Here is a 14486-nt window from a genome sequence, read left to right on the forward strand (position 1 = left end):
TGAGTGTATATGAACAAGAAAACCGTAATGTGGCAATTCTAAGATCAAAAGCTCGATATCCTCATGAAAGTGATAAAAACAGCCCTGTTAGATGTGGTCTATAAGTACTACTCCAGTTTGTTTAAGAAAGAAGATATTGACGAAGGGGCTTCCAAAAAAGTTTTGTCATATGTTGATGTCTCCATAGAAAAGAATGATCAAGAGAAATCTTTCTATATGGTGTCACACCAGTGTTCACTTGAAGTGTTGTTACATTTTGGCTTTGGAGAGAATTTCCGCAAATGGATATCCATCTTTTATACAGATATGGGGGAGCGGGCGCTCTGAAGTCATATCACCACATACTTTTCAATTGGACAGTGAATTAGGCTAGGGTGTCCGATTTCTTCCTTATTGTATGTACTTAGTGTTGAGTCCTTAGGATCTATGATTACAGCGGAGAATGTTATGAAGGACTTAGAAATCCCGGGCTCCCCAGAAAAGCGTCTCTTATTCCAACCTGCAGATGACACAGCGGTGACCGTAAATGAGCGAGAGTGTGTTAAATATGTTATAGACAATGTGAGTTTGTATTTATTTATTTATTTCATTGTTATTTTACGCCGTACTCAAGAATATTTCACTTATACGACGGCGGCCAGCATTATGGTGGGTGGAAACCGGGCAGAGCCCGGGGGAAACCCACGACCATCCGCAGGTTGAGAGGAAGCCAGCATGAGCTGGACTTAAGCTCACAGCGACCACATTGGTGGGAGGCTCCTGGGTCATTACGCTGCGCTAGCGCGCTAACCAACTGATCCCCGGAGGCCCCTTGTGATAAGGCATGTTTGTATGATAAGGCGTCTAACGCAAAAGTAAATATTGATAAGTGAGAGATATTACCTATGTGTACAGACTGCCAGGATCGTACAATTGAGGGCATTCCCGTGGTTAATCACAGTATCTGTGTACTAGGTTTTTAGATCGGGCCTGATTAAACAGCATATTATGTAGAAAACTGGAACAAAGGCATAAACAGAGTCAAGTCTATGCTACACCTATGGGAACAAACGGGACTATCGCTAAATGGGAGAGTCGCAGTTATTACAACTTTATTGATATCTAGATTGTGGTATTGTATGGCTGTTTGTGCCGGTTCCAGAGAAATGTATTAATGATCTTACACATGAAGCCGTATGTGTAGATTTTCTGTGGTGTCAGCGGTGACATCTGATAGCACATGGAGTCGTTATTAACTCTTTTAAAAAACGGTGGCTTAAATATGCCAGACAAGGCAACCAAGGTTTCGCCTCAAAATGTTGGGTCGTTTTTTTAATCAGAATTATCGAGCAGTGTTGAAAGTGTTTTTTTCCCCCATATTTTCTGTCAAAATGGTATTCCTTGTCAGAGACCTATTTTATAAATAATTGCTTGATGTCTTACCAGAGTGTTACAAGGAGTTCTTTTTACCATGGACAAAAGTATGACTTGAACTGTGTATTGAGAGCCGGGAACAGGTACCCAGCCAACTGATATTTTTAAATGCCAATATGAAGCTTAATGGTAGGCGTTTGTTTTATAAACTGTTTATCAAATCCAAACTGCTTTGTGTGCGGTATTTTTTATATGAATGCATTCCCGGATTCCTGCCAGAGGTAGCTATCAGAAAAATTGTGTCAGAGACATTCCCTGAGGCTGACCTTGCACAGATAAACACCATACACAGAATGATTAAAGAGACTATTCCACCGCAATGATTCACAATAGTAGATGACAGTGGTACTGCTTGTACATCAAGTAGAAGAAGGGACGTAGTACGCCAGTTTCAGTCTTGAAAAACAAGCATTTTTATAAGCTACTTTCATAGAAACGTAGGTAGAGTCTGCCTCAGTTCGACACTGGTTAAGGGTTTTAGTAACATTGAAGTCGATCATTTATGGAGTTGTATTTTATTACCTGGAAAATGGCCTGATTGTACTCTGCTGGATTGTAAAATTTGTCATAATTCTGTGTATACAATAGAGATGCTTTTCAAAATAGGGTATGTGGATAGCTATTTGTGTCTTCTTTGTGAAACGCATATGGAATAAGTTTTTCACTTAATGATCCATTGTCCTGTGTTAACCCAATTTATAAAATATGTTGGTGATATTACTGAAACTTTGCTCAGACAAATGCCTATGAGTGTCAGTTTTGAATGTATGTTGCTCTTTGGGTACCCATTGCGACATGCAAAACTGTGTTTTCATTTTCTAAACATTGTCCAAAGCTCTGCTGGACTAGCTATATGGAAACAGAGGGTTTAGTGACTAGCTAACAAGCGGATCGTGTGTGTTGAAAAAAATTGTCAAAGCTCTTCTTTACAGTAAAGTTAAAGAGGCACACGTTTACCATAACAACAAGAGTAAGATATCCAACTTAACTGCAAAATATATCTAATACAAACCATTTTTTAAAATAAATGACACAGATGATGTTCAGGTCTTTGGATAAATACAAATAGTATGTATACCCAGGCAAGTGTGTTAATATATATGCTTGATCTATGTGTATAATTTTAGTGTGTATATTTTGATAGATCCCTCTTCCATGGCTATATCTGTGATATTCTTATTTTTTTAACCATTGCCACGATTTTGGATATGCACAAACCTGTATTTCTGTACGAACAGAAATACTGATTTTTTCAAAAGAAAAAAATATAATAAAGAGTGCTAGATTAACATGCAAGGGGTACCCGGACCGGGTTGTCCAAACAACTTTTCCAGCAATTAGTGCAAAGTATAGTGTTGAATCCTAGTTTCAGCTTTTAGAAAACAAAAGGAATTTTATTTTGAAATTTCACAGGCCAATAGATTTTCGCTGATACCTGTGTTTTTAGCAGATATGAGGCTAGATGTTGTGCTTAATAGACTACATTAACCAACAAGGGGAGCTAACTCAGATGGTAGAGCGCTCCCTTAGCATACCTCCCTTAGCGGTATCTGATGCCCGGGTTCTCGGGTAGGTAAAGTTTTTCTGATCGTTTTCCACACCGCTTCAAGTGAGTTTATCCGTCCATCCTATACACCAAATATTTAAGAAAGATTATTTCTTAACAACCACAAGTTTCGTAGTGATGGGAAAATATGTGGAAAGCTTTTCATTGGGTGGGGGTGGGGGTGGGGGTGGGGGTGGGGGTGGGGGCTGCAGTTAGCGCAAAGTCCACTCTGGAAAGTAATTTCAGCTTTTAGAAAACATAAGAGGTTTACATGGTAGAGCGCGCTTTGCATGCCAGCGGTACTGGGATCGATGCCCGGCCTTTCCAAACAACTTTTACTGCAATTAGCGCACGGTTCACATTTATATAGTAGTTTTAGGCTTTAGATAAAATAAGGAAGTTTGTTGTTTTTAATATCACAGACCAACAAATATATATATTTTTTTTCACTCAGAACTTTCTTATCAGCAGGCCTTAGGCTAGAATGTTGTCCTTAATACATACCACATAAAACAACACGGGGAGCTAGCTCAGATGGTAGAGCGCTCGCTTAGCATGCGAGAGGTACCGGGATCGATGCCCGGGTTCTCCAAGTAGTACATTATTTTTGATCGTGTTGCACACCGTTGCAAGAAAGTCTACTTGTCCTAACCGTTCACCAAATGCAATGTTTATAATGACTGAAAATCCAGGTACATAGGTGTGCAGCACCACATCCTATTTTCCTTAACAGCCACAAGTTCCGTCTTAGTCATATTGGGATACGTGGAAAGCTCTTGATGGGGGGCTAGCTCACATGGTAGAACGCTCGCTTTGCATGCGAGAGGTACCGGGATCGATGCCCGGGCTCTCCAAACAACATTTACTGCAATAAGCTCAAAGTTCTCTTTTGAATAGTAGTTTCAGCTTGTAGAAACATAAGCAAGTTTATTTTGAAATTTCACCCGCCAATGTATTTTCGCTGATATCTTTGTTTTCAGCAGGTCTTAGGCTAGCTGTTGTTCTTAATACATACTACATTAACAAACAAGGGGAGCCACAAGGAGACAGATGAGGCTGCGAGTGACGCCCCTTTGGCCTTGCTAGGCATCCCTCCCAGCTGCCGGCATAGACAGGTCCACATTTTGATGCTCAACCTATGTCAAGATTTTTATGGCCTCTTTCTAACAGGCTGGGCCAGGCATGCACCAAAGCTTATTGGCCACGGAATGTTTGGCACTGAGCTACAGCGCTAAACTTTAACATTGTCGCATATTGGAAATAATGGGGATATGGGGCCATTTTGCTGAACAGCCACAAGTTTCGTCGTACTGATATGAAGAGATTTTAAAAGGTTCTCATGGTGTTTAAGGGGAGGGGTGGGTGGGTGGGGGGGGGGGGGCGTCGTAGTTTACATGGTAGAGCGCGCTTTGGATGCAAGCGGTACCGGGATCGATACCCGGCCTTTCCAAACAACTTTTTTTGGAATAAGCTCAAAGTTCACTTTTAGATAGTAGTTTCAAGCTTTACAAAACATAAGAGGGTTTTTTAGATTCGCAGGCCAAGCAATATATATATAATTTTCCACTCATTTTTTTTCTCTTAGCAGGCCTTAGGCTAGAAGGTTGTCCTTAATGTACACTACATATCCCAGCAAGGGGAGCTAGCTCAAATGGTAGATCGCTCGCTTAGCATGCGAGATGTACCGGGATCGATGCCCGGGTTCTCCAAGTAGTACACTGTTTTTGATCGTGTTGCACACCGTTTCAAGAAAGCCTACTCGTCCAACCTATTCACCAATTGTGATGTTTATAATTACTGAGAAGCCAGGTACATAAGCATGCAGCACCACATCCTATTTTCCTTAACAGCCACAAGTTTCGTCTTAGTCATATGGGGATACGTGGAAAATTCTTAATTGGGGTCTAGCTCACATGGTAGAGCGCTCGCTTTGCATGCGAGAGGTACCGGGATCGATGCCCGGGCTCTCCAAACAACATTTACTGCAATAAGCTCAAATTTCTCTTTTAAATAGTAGTTTCAGCTTGTAGAAACATAAGCAAGTTTATTTTGAAATTTCACCGGCCAATATATTTTCGCTGATACCTGTCTTATCAGCAGGTGTTAGCCTAGATGTTCTTCTGAATATATACCACTTCAGCCAACACGAGGAACCAGTTCAGATGGTAGATCGATCGCTTAGATTAGGGAAGTCAGTGCTGACAGCCGAGGTGATCGGACGTGTTTGCAGCATAGTCCGGAGCATAACATTGGTTGTTGTTGTAGTTCTGCTGAATAATTGCAACTGGGGGTTCCTGGTTTTTCCAGGAGCCACGATGATCACACCCGGGGGCTGTGGGCCACGAGGAAGGGGAAGAAAGTATTAAAAGGAATTTTCACTTATTGTTAATATTGGAGACCACGAAAATTTCTGCCGAGAAAGTGATTCGAGTCGTGGAGCAGGTGTGTTGGAGATGAACGCCTTACTCGTCTGTGTACTAAAGGAGCTGAAAAATACGAGCTAACACTAGTAGACAAAGCATCTAGTGATTTGCTGTGTGATGGACGTGAAATTGACGGTCAGTTCTGTGGGTGTACGGGTGTGACACAGAGAGTTCTTGTCGTGTCGTTTTTACATCAATCTGCATATGTGGATAAAGATGAAATAGTGAAGAAACTGGAGGAATTTGGCGTAGAAATCTTTTCAGATAATAAAAGAAGGTTTTATCCTGGCACCAAAGAGAATGACGGCACAAGATACCATCTCTACCATACGCCTCGAAAGTTTCATCTGGAGACAATGCGGATTTTTTCAGAGTTGTTCACAATAATGAGAAGAAAGTGTGTTCATTGTGTTTGGCAAAGGACCATATATTTCGTCAGTGCCCGGACCTTAGGTGCTACACATGCGTAGAGCAAGGACATGTAGCCCGTGCATGTCATGCGGACAGATCTAATGGGTGTCACCAATATGGGAGGAAGTGCTATTGTTTATTGTGTGTTCAAAGGACTATAGCTGTGACACGAACTCCGGACTTTGCGTGTGAGCGCTGTGGTCTGGAATACTGCGAGTGTGCAGAGACGGAAAGCCTTCAGTCAGTGCCCCCTTCGACTGCCAACCTAAAGTCACAGTGGCGTGGACCATAATCAAAGCGTGCAAATGGAAAGGGAGGGGAGTGGTAGGATAGACCAGAGCATGCTCGACAGTACCCCCAAGCAATGGTACGGTAGATGAATGTAAAAACAGGTGATTTTCAAATTGACCGATAGAAGCCAGCAAACAGACGGGTGGTCAGTTGTCACGAACAAGAGGACTCGAGATGTGCGACTACAAGGAATAAGAAGTCCACAGGATGGAAAGTCAGTTGGCCGGAATATCGACGGTGAAACTACTGTGGGGGCGGCCTCAGCCATAGGAGAAATGACGCAAGACACAGGTGAGAACGAGCGCACCTTGGTTTGCTCGCAGTCTTCTGAGAGTTTGTTACAGCCTTCTACATCTGCAAGGCGACGAATAAACCTGTGCCGAATTTGTCTTGTGCAAGAAGAAATGTGCCAAACAACAAGCCGAACAATAGAGCGCAATAAAATAACTTTCTTTCTCATAATGGTGCTGATTACCTTACTCAACTGTAATGGTTTACGAGCGGAAAATCAATTCGAACGCCTGTATAACGGAGTGAATGGAGATATAATTTGCCTGCAAGAAACTCACTTCGATGATGAAATCGTAAGTAAAGTACAACGGTCAATGGAAGGCAAAGTCTACGCCAGTAACTCGCTAACTGCACAAAAGGGGTTGCCGTTATTATTACCAATTTCCTTATAGACAAAGTTATGGGTGTAACATCTGATAATGAGGGACGATTAATTCACTTGACTTTGGAGATAGAAGACAAAATGATAGATATGGTACATGTTTACGTTCCTAATAAACTACCACGCAAAAGAAAGGTTTCACCGTATTTTTTGTCATAAAAAAAATAAAAGCGCGGTTCCGGATTTGATTCTAAGCAGGACATGGTGTATGACTGCATCGTTTCCTCTACCAGAACGCATCGTCACGAACGCAGCAATTGGAATTGTGAAATTGCGATAACATGCAAAACGTCCTTTTGAGGCATGGCTCGTGATGCACGTGCGGTAATGTTGCATAAATACTCTTGCTCGAAAGAGCAGACATTCAGTGACCAAAAAAACACCAACAGTATGCCAAGTCTTACGGAAGCGCAACGAGACCAGGCTATCGGTATGTCCACCATGGGAGTCTCGCAACGTCACATTGCAAGAACGTTCAACTGCAGCCAAACCACCATTAGGAGGTTGTTGATACGCTATCAGCAGACAGGCCAGACCCAAGACAGACCAAGATCGGGAAGACCGACGGTAACAACTGCGGCTGAAGATCGCTACATCCGGCAGATCCACCTCCGAAACCGATTCGTCACGGCGACGTCAACAGCGGGGACGGCACTATGCCATGTCATCAGCCCCAGGACAACACTGCGTCGTCTTCGTTCAGCTGGTTTACGACCTTACCGCCCCTTCCGTAGGATGGCCTTGACCCTTTTACACCGTCAACGCAGATTGCGATGGGCACGTATTGTACGTCGGTGGCAGCGACGTGACTGGGCGAGAGTGCTGTTTACAGACGAGAGCAGGTTCTGTCTATTCAGGAACGATGGCAGAGTTCGAGTTTTCCGACGAAGAGGCGAGCGTCTCGCGCCAAACTGCGTAAGAGAGGTTTATCCGTTTGGAGGCGGAGGCGTCATGGTTTGGGGAGGGATTTGTGACCAAATGAAGACGCAGCTGGTTATTGTGCGAGGTAATCTGACTGGCCAGCGATACCTTGATGAGGTACTGAGACCTGTCGTCGTTCCTTTCCTTTAATGACAGCCAAAAGGATCGATCTTGCAACACGACAACACAAGACCTCACATTGCCCGCATTTTTACAGACGAGACCGCAAACGTCATCGTGTTGCCCTGGCCAGCCAACTCACCAGACATGAACCCCATTGACCATCTCTGGGATCACCTTGACCACCGTTTGAGACAGTTGGTGCCTCCTCCAACTAACCAACAGGAACTTGAGCAAGCTCTGTTAAACCTATGGAACGTTACCCCAGCTGACGTCATCCGGCGACGGACGACGTCAATACGGAGGCGTGTGCTTGCATGCATTGATGCCCAGGGTGGCCACACTCGCTACTGATGACTGTAGTCCTTCATTTCTGTGGATACTGTGACTTTACATGCACTTGCCAGTTAACTTTACATTTGTGTAATTTTTTCTTCTCACCCCTTGTCTCTTTCATTGTGTTTTGTGGCCAATTGAAAGCCAATATTTTAAAGCCTTTTTGAGAGAATATTTCACAATGATTCCTGTTTATAAACCAATCTTCTTAATTCTTATATCTGACTTTGTTTTTGTTTTATGGGCTCAAGAAGTGGGTGAAACCATTCTTTTGCCTGGTAGTTTAGTATAGCAGAGCGATATGATTTTTTAACGAAGTGGATACATTTCTTACAGGGAATTTTAAAATATTCGTTCGGGATCGCAGTGTGGTTTTCCAGTCAAGAGATAGGGCATCTAAGCGCCTCGAAAATGGTAAGTCCAGGGGGCAATTACAAGAGTTCATGTCAAGGCATAATCTAGTTGATATTTGGCGTGAAAGAAAACCCGGAAGAGTAATGCTTACGTAGCACGGAACTGTTGAAAATGCTTTGCGCCAGAGCCGCATAGATCACGTTAATCTCCAGGGAAATTGTGTCAGTTGTAAACCTGTATATATGAATAATACGTCCTTTAGTCACCATGCTGTACTCTGTACTATATGAAGTGTGATTTTTCACCGGTTGAAATCGGTCCTGGTCTGTATTGTTTTAACGATAGGTTACTGGAAGATGATGAATTTTGCACCAAGGTGAGACGATGTATAAATGAGCAGTTAACATGTCCATTATATTTTCTTTCTTTATTTGACTGGTGTTTTACGCCGTACTCAAGAATATTTCACTTATACGACGGCGCACCTGTACTGTTTACCAGCATTGTGGTGGGAGCAAACCGGGCAGGGCCCGGGGAAAACCCACGACCAGCCACAGGTTGCTGTCCGTTATATAAGAACGATATATGTGTATGGTGGGATAATCTCAAATGCAAACTGAAAAGTTTGGCTCAGAAGTTTGGTGTAAAAAGGAGTAATGAGCCGTACTGTGAAATTAATAAGATACAAAGAGAGTTAGAGAGTGAGTATCGAAGAGCAAGTGTAATCGATAATTATAATCATGATCGTATTTTTGAATTGGAACATAATTTGAGTGTATATGAACAAGAAAACTGTAATGTGGTACTTTTAAGACAAAAAGGTCGATATCCTCATGAAAGTGATAAAAACAGTAAGTATTTTTTAAATGGCCAGCATGATTGACGATAATGGAGAAAGCGTGACTTCAATAACAGCCCTGTTAGATGTGGTCTATAAGTACTACTCCAGTTTGTTTAAGAAAGAAGATATTGACGAAGGGGCTTCCAAAAAAGTTTTGTCATATGTTGATGTCTCCATAGAAAAGAATGATCAAGAGAAATCTTTCTATATGGTGTCACACCAGTGTTCACATGAAGTGTTGTTACATTTTGGCTTTGGAGAGAATTTCCGCAAATGGATATTCATCTTTTATACAGATATGGGGGAGCGGGCGCTCTGAAGTCATATCACCACATACTTTTCAATTGGACAGTGAATTAGGCTAGGGTGTCCGAGTTCTTCCTTATTGTATGTATTTAGTGTAGAGTTCTTAGGATCTATGATTACAGCGGAGAATGTTATCAAGGGCTTAGAAATCCCGGGCTCCCCAGAAAAGTGTCTCTTATTCCAACCTGCAGATGACACAGCGGTGACCGTAAATGAGCGAGAGTGTGTTAAATATGTTATAGACACTGTGAGTTTGTATTTATTTATTTCATTGTTATTTTACGCCGTACTCAAAAATATTTCACTTATACGACGGCGGCCAGCATTATGGTGGGTGGAAACCGGGCAGAGCCCGGGGGAAACCCACGACCATCCGCAGGTTGAGAGGAAGCCACGATGAGCTGGACTTGAGCTCACAGCGACCGCATTGGTGGGAGGCTCCTGGGTCATTACGCTGCGCTAGCGCGCTAACCAACTGATCCCCGGAGGCCCCTTGTGAGTTTGTATGATAAGGCGTCTAAGGCAAAAGTAAATATTGATAAGTGACAGATATTACCTATGTGTACAGACTGCCAGGATCGTACAATTGAGGGCATTCCCGTGGTTAATCACAGTATCTGTGTTCTAGGTTTTCAGATCGGGCCTGATTAAACAGCATGTTATGCAGAAAACTGGAACAAAGGCATAAACAAAGTCAAGTCTATGCTACACCTATGGGAACAAACGGGACTATCGCTAAATGGGAGAGTCGCAGTTATTGCAACTTTATTGATATCTAGATTGTGGTATTGAATGGCTGTTTGTGCCGGCTCCAAAGAAATGTATTAATGATCTTGAAGCCGTATGTGTAGATTTTCTGTGGTCTCAGCGGTGACATCTGATAGCACATGGAGTTGTTGTTAACTCTTTTAAAAAACGGTGGCTTAAATATGCCAGACAAGGCAACCAAGGTTTCGCCTCAAAATGTTGGGTCGTTTTTTTTAATCAGAATTATCGAGCAGTGTTGAAAGTGTTTTTTTCCCCCATATTTTCTGTCAAAATGGTATTCCTTGTCAGAGACCTATTTTATAAATAATTGCTTGATGTCTTACCAGAGTGTTACAAGGAGTTCTTTTTACCATGGACAAAAGTATGACTTGAACTGTGTATTGAGAGCCGGGAACAGGTACCCAGCCAACTGATATTTTCAAATGCCAATATGAAGCTTAATGGTAGGCGTTTGTTTTATAAACTGTTTATCAAATCCAAGCTGCTTTGTGTGTGGGATTTTTTTATATGAATGCATTCCCGGATTCCTGCCAGAGGTAGCTATCAGAAAAATTGTGTCAGAGACATTCCCTGAGGCTGACCTTGCACAGATAAACACCATACACAGAATGATTAAAGAGACTATTCCACCGCGATGATTCACAATAGTAGATGACAATGGTACTGCTTGCACATCAAGTAGAAATACTTGCCGCGACCCAAAACTAAATATTAAGGGACGTAGTACGCCAGTTTCAGTCTTGAAAAACAAGCAATTTATAAGCTACTTTCATAGAAACGTAGGTAGAGTCTGCCTCAGTTCGGCACTGGTTAAGGGTTTTAGTAACATTGAAGTCGATCATTTATGGAGTTGTATTTTATTACCTGGAAAGGGGCCTGATTGTACTCTGCTGGATTGTAAAATTTGTCATAATTCTGTGTATACAATAAAGATGCTTTACAAAATAGGGTATGTGGATAGCTGTCTGTATCTTCTTTGTTAAACGCATATGGAATAAGTTTTTCACTTAATGATCCATTGTCCTGTGTTAACCCAATTTATAAAATATGTTGGTGATATTACTGAAACTTTGCTCAGACAAATGCCTGTGAGTGTCAGTTTCGAATGTATGTTGCTCTTTGGGTACCCATTGCGACATGCAAAACGGTGTTTTCATTTTCTAAACATTGTCCAAAGCTCTGCTGGACTAGCTATATGGAAACAGAGGGTTTTGTGACTAGCTAACAAGCGGATCCTGTGTGTTGAAAAAAATTGTCAAAGCTCTTCTTTACAGTAAAGTTAAAGAGGCACACGTTTACCATAAGAAGAGTAAGATATCCAATTTAATTGCAAAATATAACTAATACAAACAATTTTTTAAAATAAATGACACAGATGATGTTCAGGTCTTTTTATAAATACATATAGTATGTATACCCAGGCAAGTGTGGTAATATATATGCTTGATCTATGTGTATAATTTTGGTGTGTATATTTTGATATATCCCTCTTCCATGGCTATATCTGTGATATTCTTATTTTTTTAACCATTGCCACGATTTTGGATATGCACAATCCTGTATTTCTGTACGAACAGAAATACTGATTTTTTCAAAAGAAAAAAAAATAATAAAGAGTGCTAGATTAACATGCGGGGGTACCCGGACCGGGTTGTCCAAACAACTTTTCCAGCAATTAGTGCAAAGTATAGTGTTGAATCCTAGTTTCAGCTTTTAGAAAACAAAAGGAATTTTATTTTGAAATTTCACAGGCCAATAGATTTTCGCTGATACCTGTGTTTTTAGCAGATATGAGGCTAGATGTTGTGCTTAATAGACTACATTAACCAACAAGGGGAGCTAACTCAGATGGTAGAGCGCTCCCTTAGCATACCTCCCTTAGCGGTATCTGATGCCCGGGTTCTCGGGTAGGTAAAGTTTTTCTGATCGTTTTCCACACCGCTTCAAGTGAGTTTATCCGTCCATCCTATACACCAAATATTTAAGAAAGATTATTTCTTAACAACCACAAGTTTCGTAGTGATGGGAAAATATGTGGAAAGCTTTTCATTGGGTGGGGGTGGGGGTGGGGGTGGGGGTGGGGGTGGGGGCTGCAGTTAGCGCAAAGTCCACTCTGGAAAGTAATTTCAGCTTTTAGAAAACATAAGAGGTTTACATGGTAGAGCGCGCTTTGCATGCCAGCGGTACTGGGATCGATGCCCGGCCTTTCCAAACAACTTTTACTGCAATTAGCGCACGGTTCACATTTATATAGTAGTTTTAGGCTTTAGATAAAATAAGGAAGTTTGTTGTTTTTAGAATCACAGGCCAACCAATATATATATATTTTTTCACTCAGAACTTTCTTATCAGCAGGCCTTAGGCTAGAATGTTGTCCTTAATACATACCACATAACACAACAAGGGGAGCTAGCTCAGATGGTAGAGCGCTCGCTTAGCATGCGAGAGGTACCGGGATCGATGCCCGGGTTCTCCAAGTAGTACATTATTTTTGATCGTGTTGCACACCGTTGCAAGAAAGCCTACTTGTCCAAACCGTTCACCAAATGCAATGTTTATAATGACTGAAAATCCAGGTACATAGGTGTGCAGCACCACATCCTATTTTCCTTAACAGCCACAAGTTCCGTCTTAGTCATATTGGGATACGTGGAAAGCTCTTGATGGGGGGCTAGCTCACATGGTAGAACGCTCGCTTTGCATGCGAGAGGCACTGGGATCGATGCCCGGGCTCTCCAAACAACATTTACTGCAATGAGCTCAAAGTTCTCTTTTGAATAGTAGTTTCAGCTTGTAGAAACATAAACAAGTTTATTTTGAAATTTCACCGGCCAATGTATTTTCGCTGATATCTTTGTTTTCAGCAGGTCTTAGGCTAGATGTTGTTCTTAATACATACTACATTAACAAACAAGCGGAGCCACAAGGAGACAGGTAGTGATGAGGCTGCGAGTGACGCCCCTTGGCCTTGCTAGGCATCCGTGCCAGCTGCCGGCATAGACAGGTCCACATTTTGATGCTCAACCTATGTCAAGATTTTTATGGCCTCTTTTTAACAGGCTGGGCCAGGCATGCACCAAAGCTTATTGGCCACGGAATGTTTGGGACTGAGCTACAGCGCTAAACTTTAACATTGTCGCATACTGGAAATAATGGGGATATGGGGCCATTTTGCTGAACAGCCACAAGTTTCGTCGTACTGATATGAAGAGATTTTAAAAGGTTCTCATGGTGTTTAAGGGGAGAGGGGGGGGGGGGGCGTCGTAGTTTACATGGTAGAGCGCGCTTTGGATGCAAGCGGTACCGGGATCGATGCCCGGCCTTTCCAAACAACTTTTATTGGAATAAGCTCAAAGTTCACTTTTAGATAGTAGTTTCAAGCTTTAGAAAACATAAGAGGGTTTTTCTAGATTTGCAGGCCAAGCAATATATATATAATTTTCCACTCATTCTTTTTCTCTTAGCAGGCCTTAGGCTAGAAGGTTGTCCTTAATGTACACTACATACCCCAGCAAGTGGAGCTAGCTCAAATGGTAGAGCGCTCGCTTAGCATGCGAGATGTACCGGTATCGATGCCCGGGTTCTTCAAGTAGTACACTGTTTTTGATCGTGTTGCACACCGTTTCAAGAAAGCCTACTCGTCCAAACTATTCACCAATTGTGATGTTTATAATTACTGAGAAGCCAGGTACTTCAGCGTGCACCACCACATCCTATTTTCCTTAACAGCCACAAGTTTCGTCTTAGTCATATGGGGATACGTAGAAAATTCTTCATGGGGGGCTAGCTCACATGGTAGAGCGCTCGCTTTGCATGCGAGAGGTACCGGGATCGATGCCCGGGCTCTCCAAACAACATTTACTGCAATAAGCTCAAATTTCTCTTTTAAATAGTAGTTTCAGCTTTTAGAAACATAAGCAAGTTTATTTTGAAATTTCACCGGCAAATATATTTTCGCTGATAGCTGTCTTATCAGCAGGTGTTAGCCTAGATGTTCTTCTGAATATATACCACTTCAGCCAACACGAGGAACCAGTTCAGATGGTAGATCGATCGCTTAGATTAGGGAAGTCAGTGCTGACA

General features: G+C 42.1%; 3 non-coding genes across 3 annotated transcripts; all 3 read left to right on the top strand.

Annotated features, from left to right (window-relative positions):
* The first annotated feature begins 3478 nt into the window (after positions 1-3478).
* Positions 3479-3551, top strand: Trnaa-agc (transfer RNA alanine (anticodon AGC)). The gene has a single exon. It is a non-coding gene; the product is annotated as a tRNA-Ala (tRNA).
* A 9255-nt stretch (positions 3552-12806) lies between these two features.
* Positions 12807-12879, top strand: Trnaa-agc (transfer RNA alanine (anticodon AGC)). Its single transcript has one exon. It is a non-coding gene; the product is annotated as a tRNA-Ala (tRNA).
* A 1301-nt stretch (positions 12880-14180) lies between these two features.
* On the top strand, positions 14181-14253 carry Trnaa-ugc (transfer RNA alanine (anticodon UGC)). The gene has a single exon. It is a non-coding gene; the product is annotated as a tRNA-Ala (tRNA).
* The last annotated feature ends 233 nt before the right edge of the window (positions 14254-14486 follow it).

This window comes from Liolophura sinensis, chromosome 13, assembly GCF_032854445.1.
Source record: "Liolophura sinensis isolate JHLJ2023 chromosome 13, CUHK_Ljap_v2, whole genome shotgun sequence".
NCBI lineage: Eukaryota > Metazoa > Mollusca > Polyplacophora > Chitonida > Chitonidae > Liolophura > Liolophura sinensis.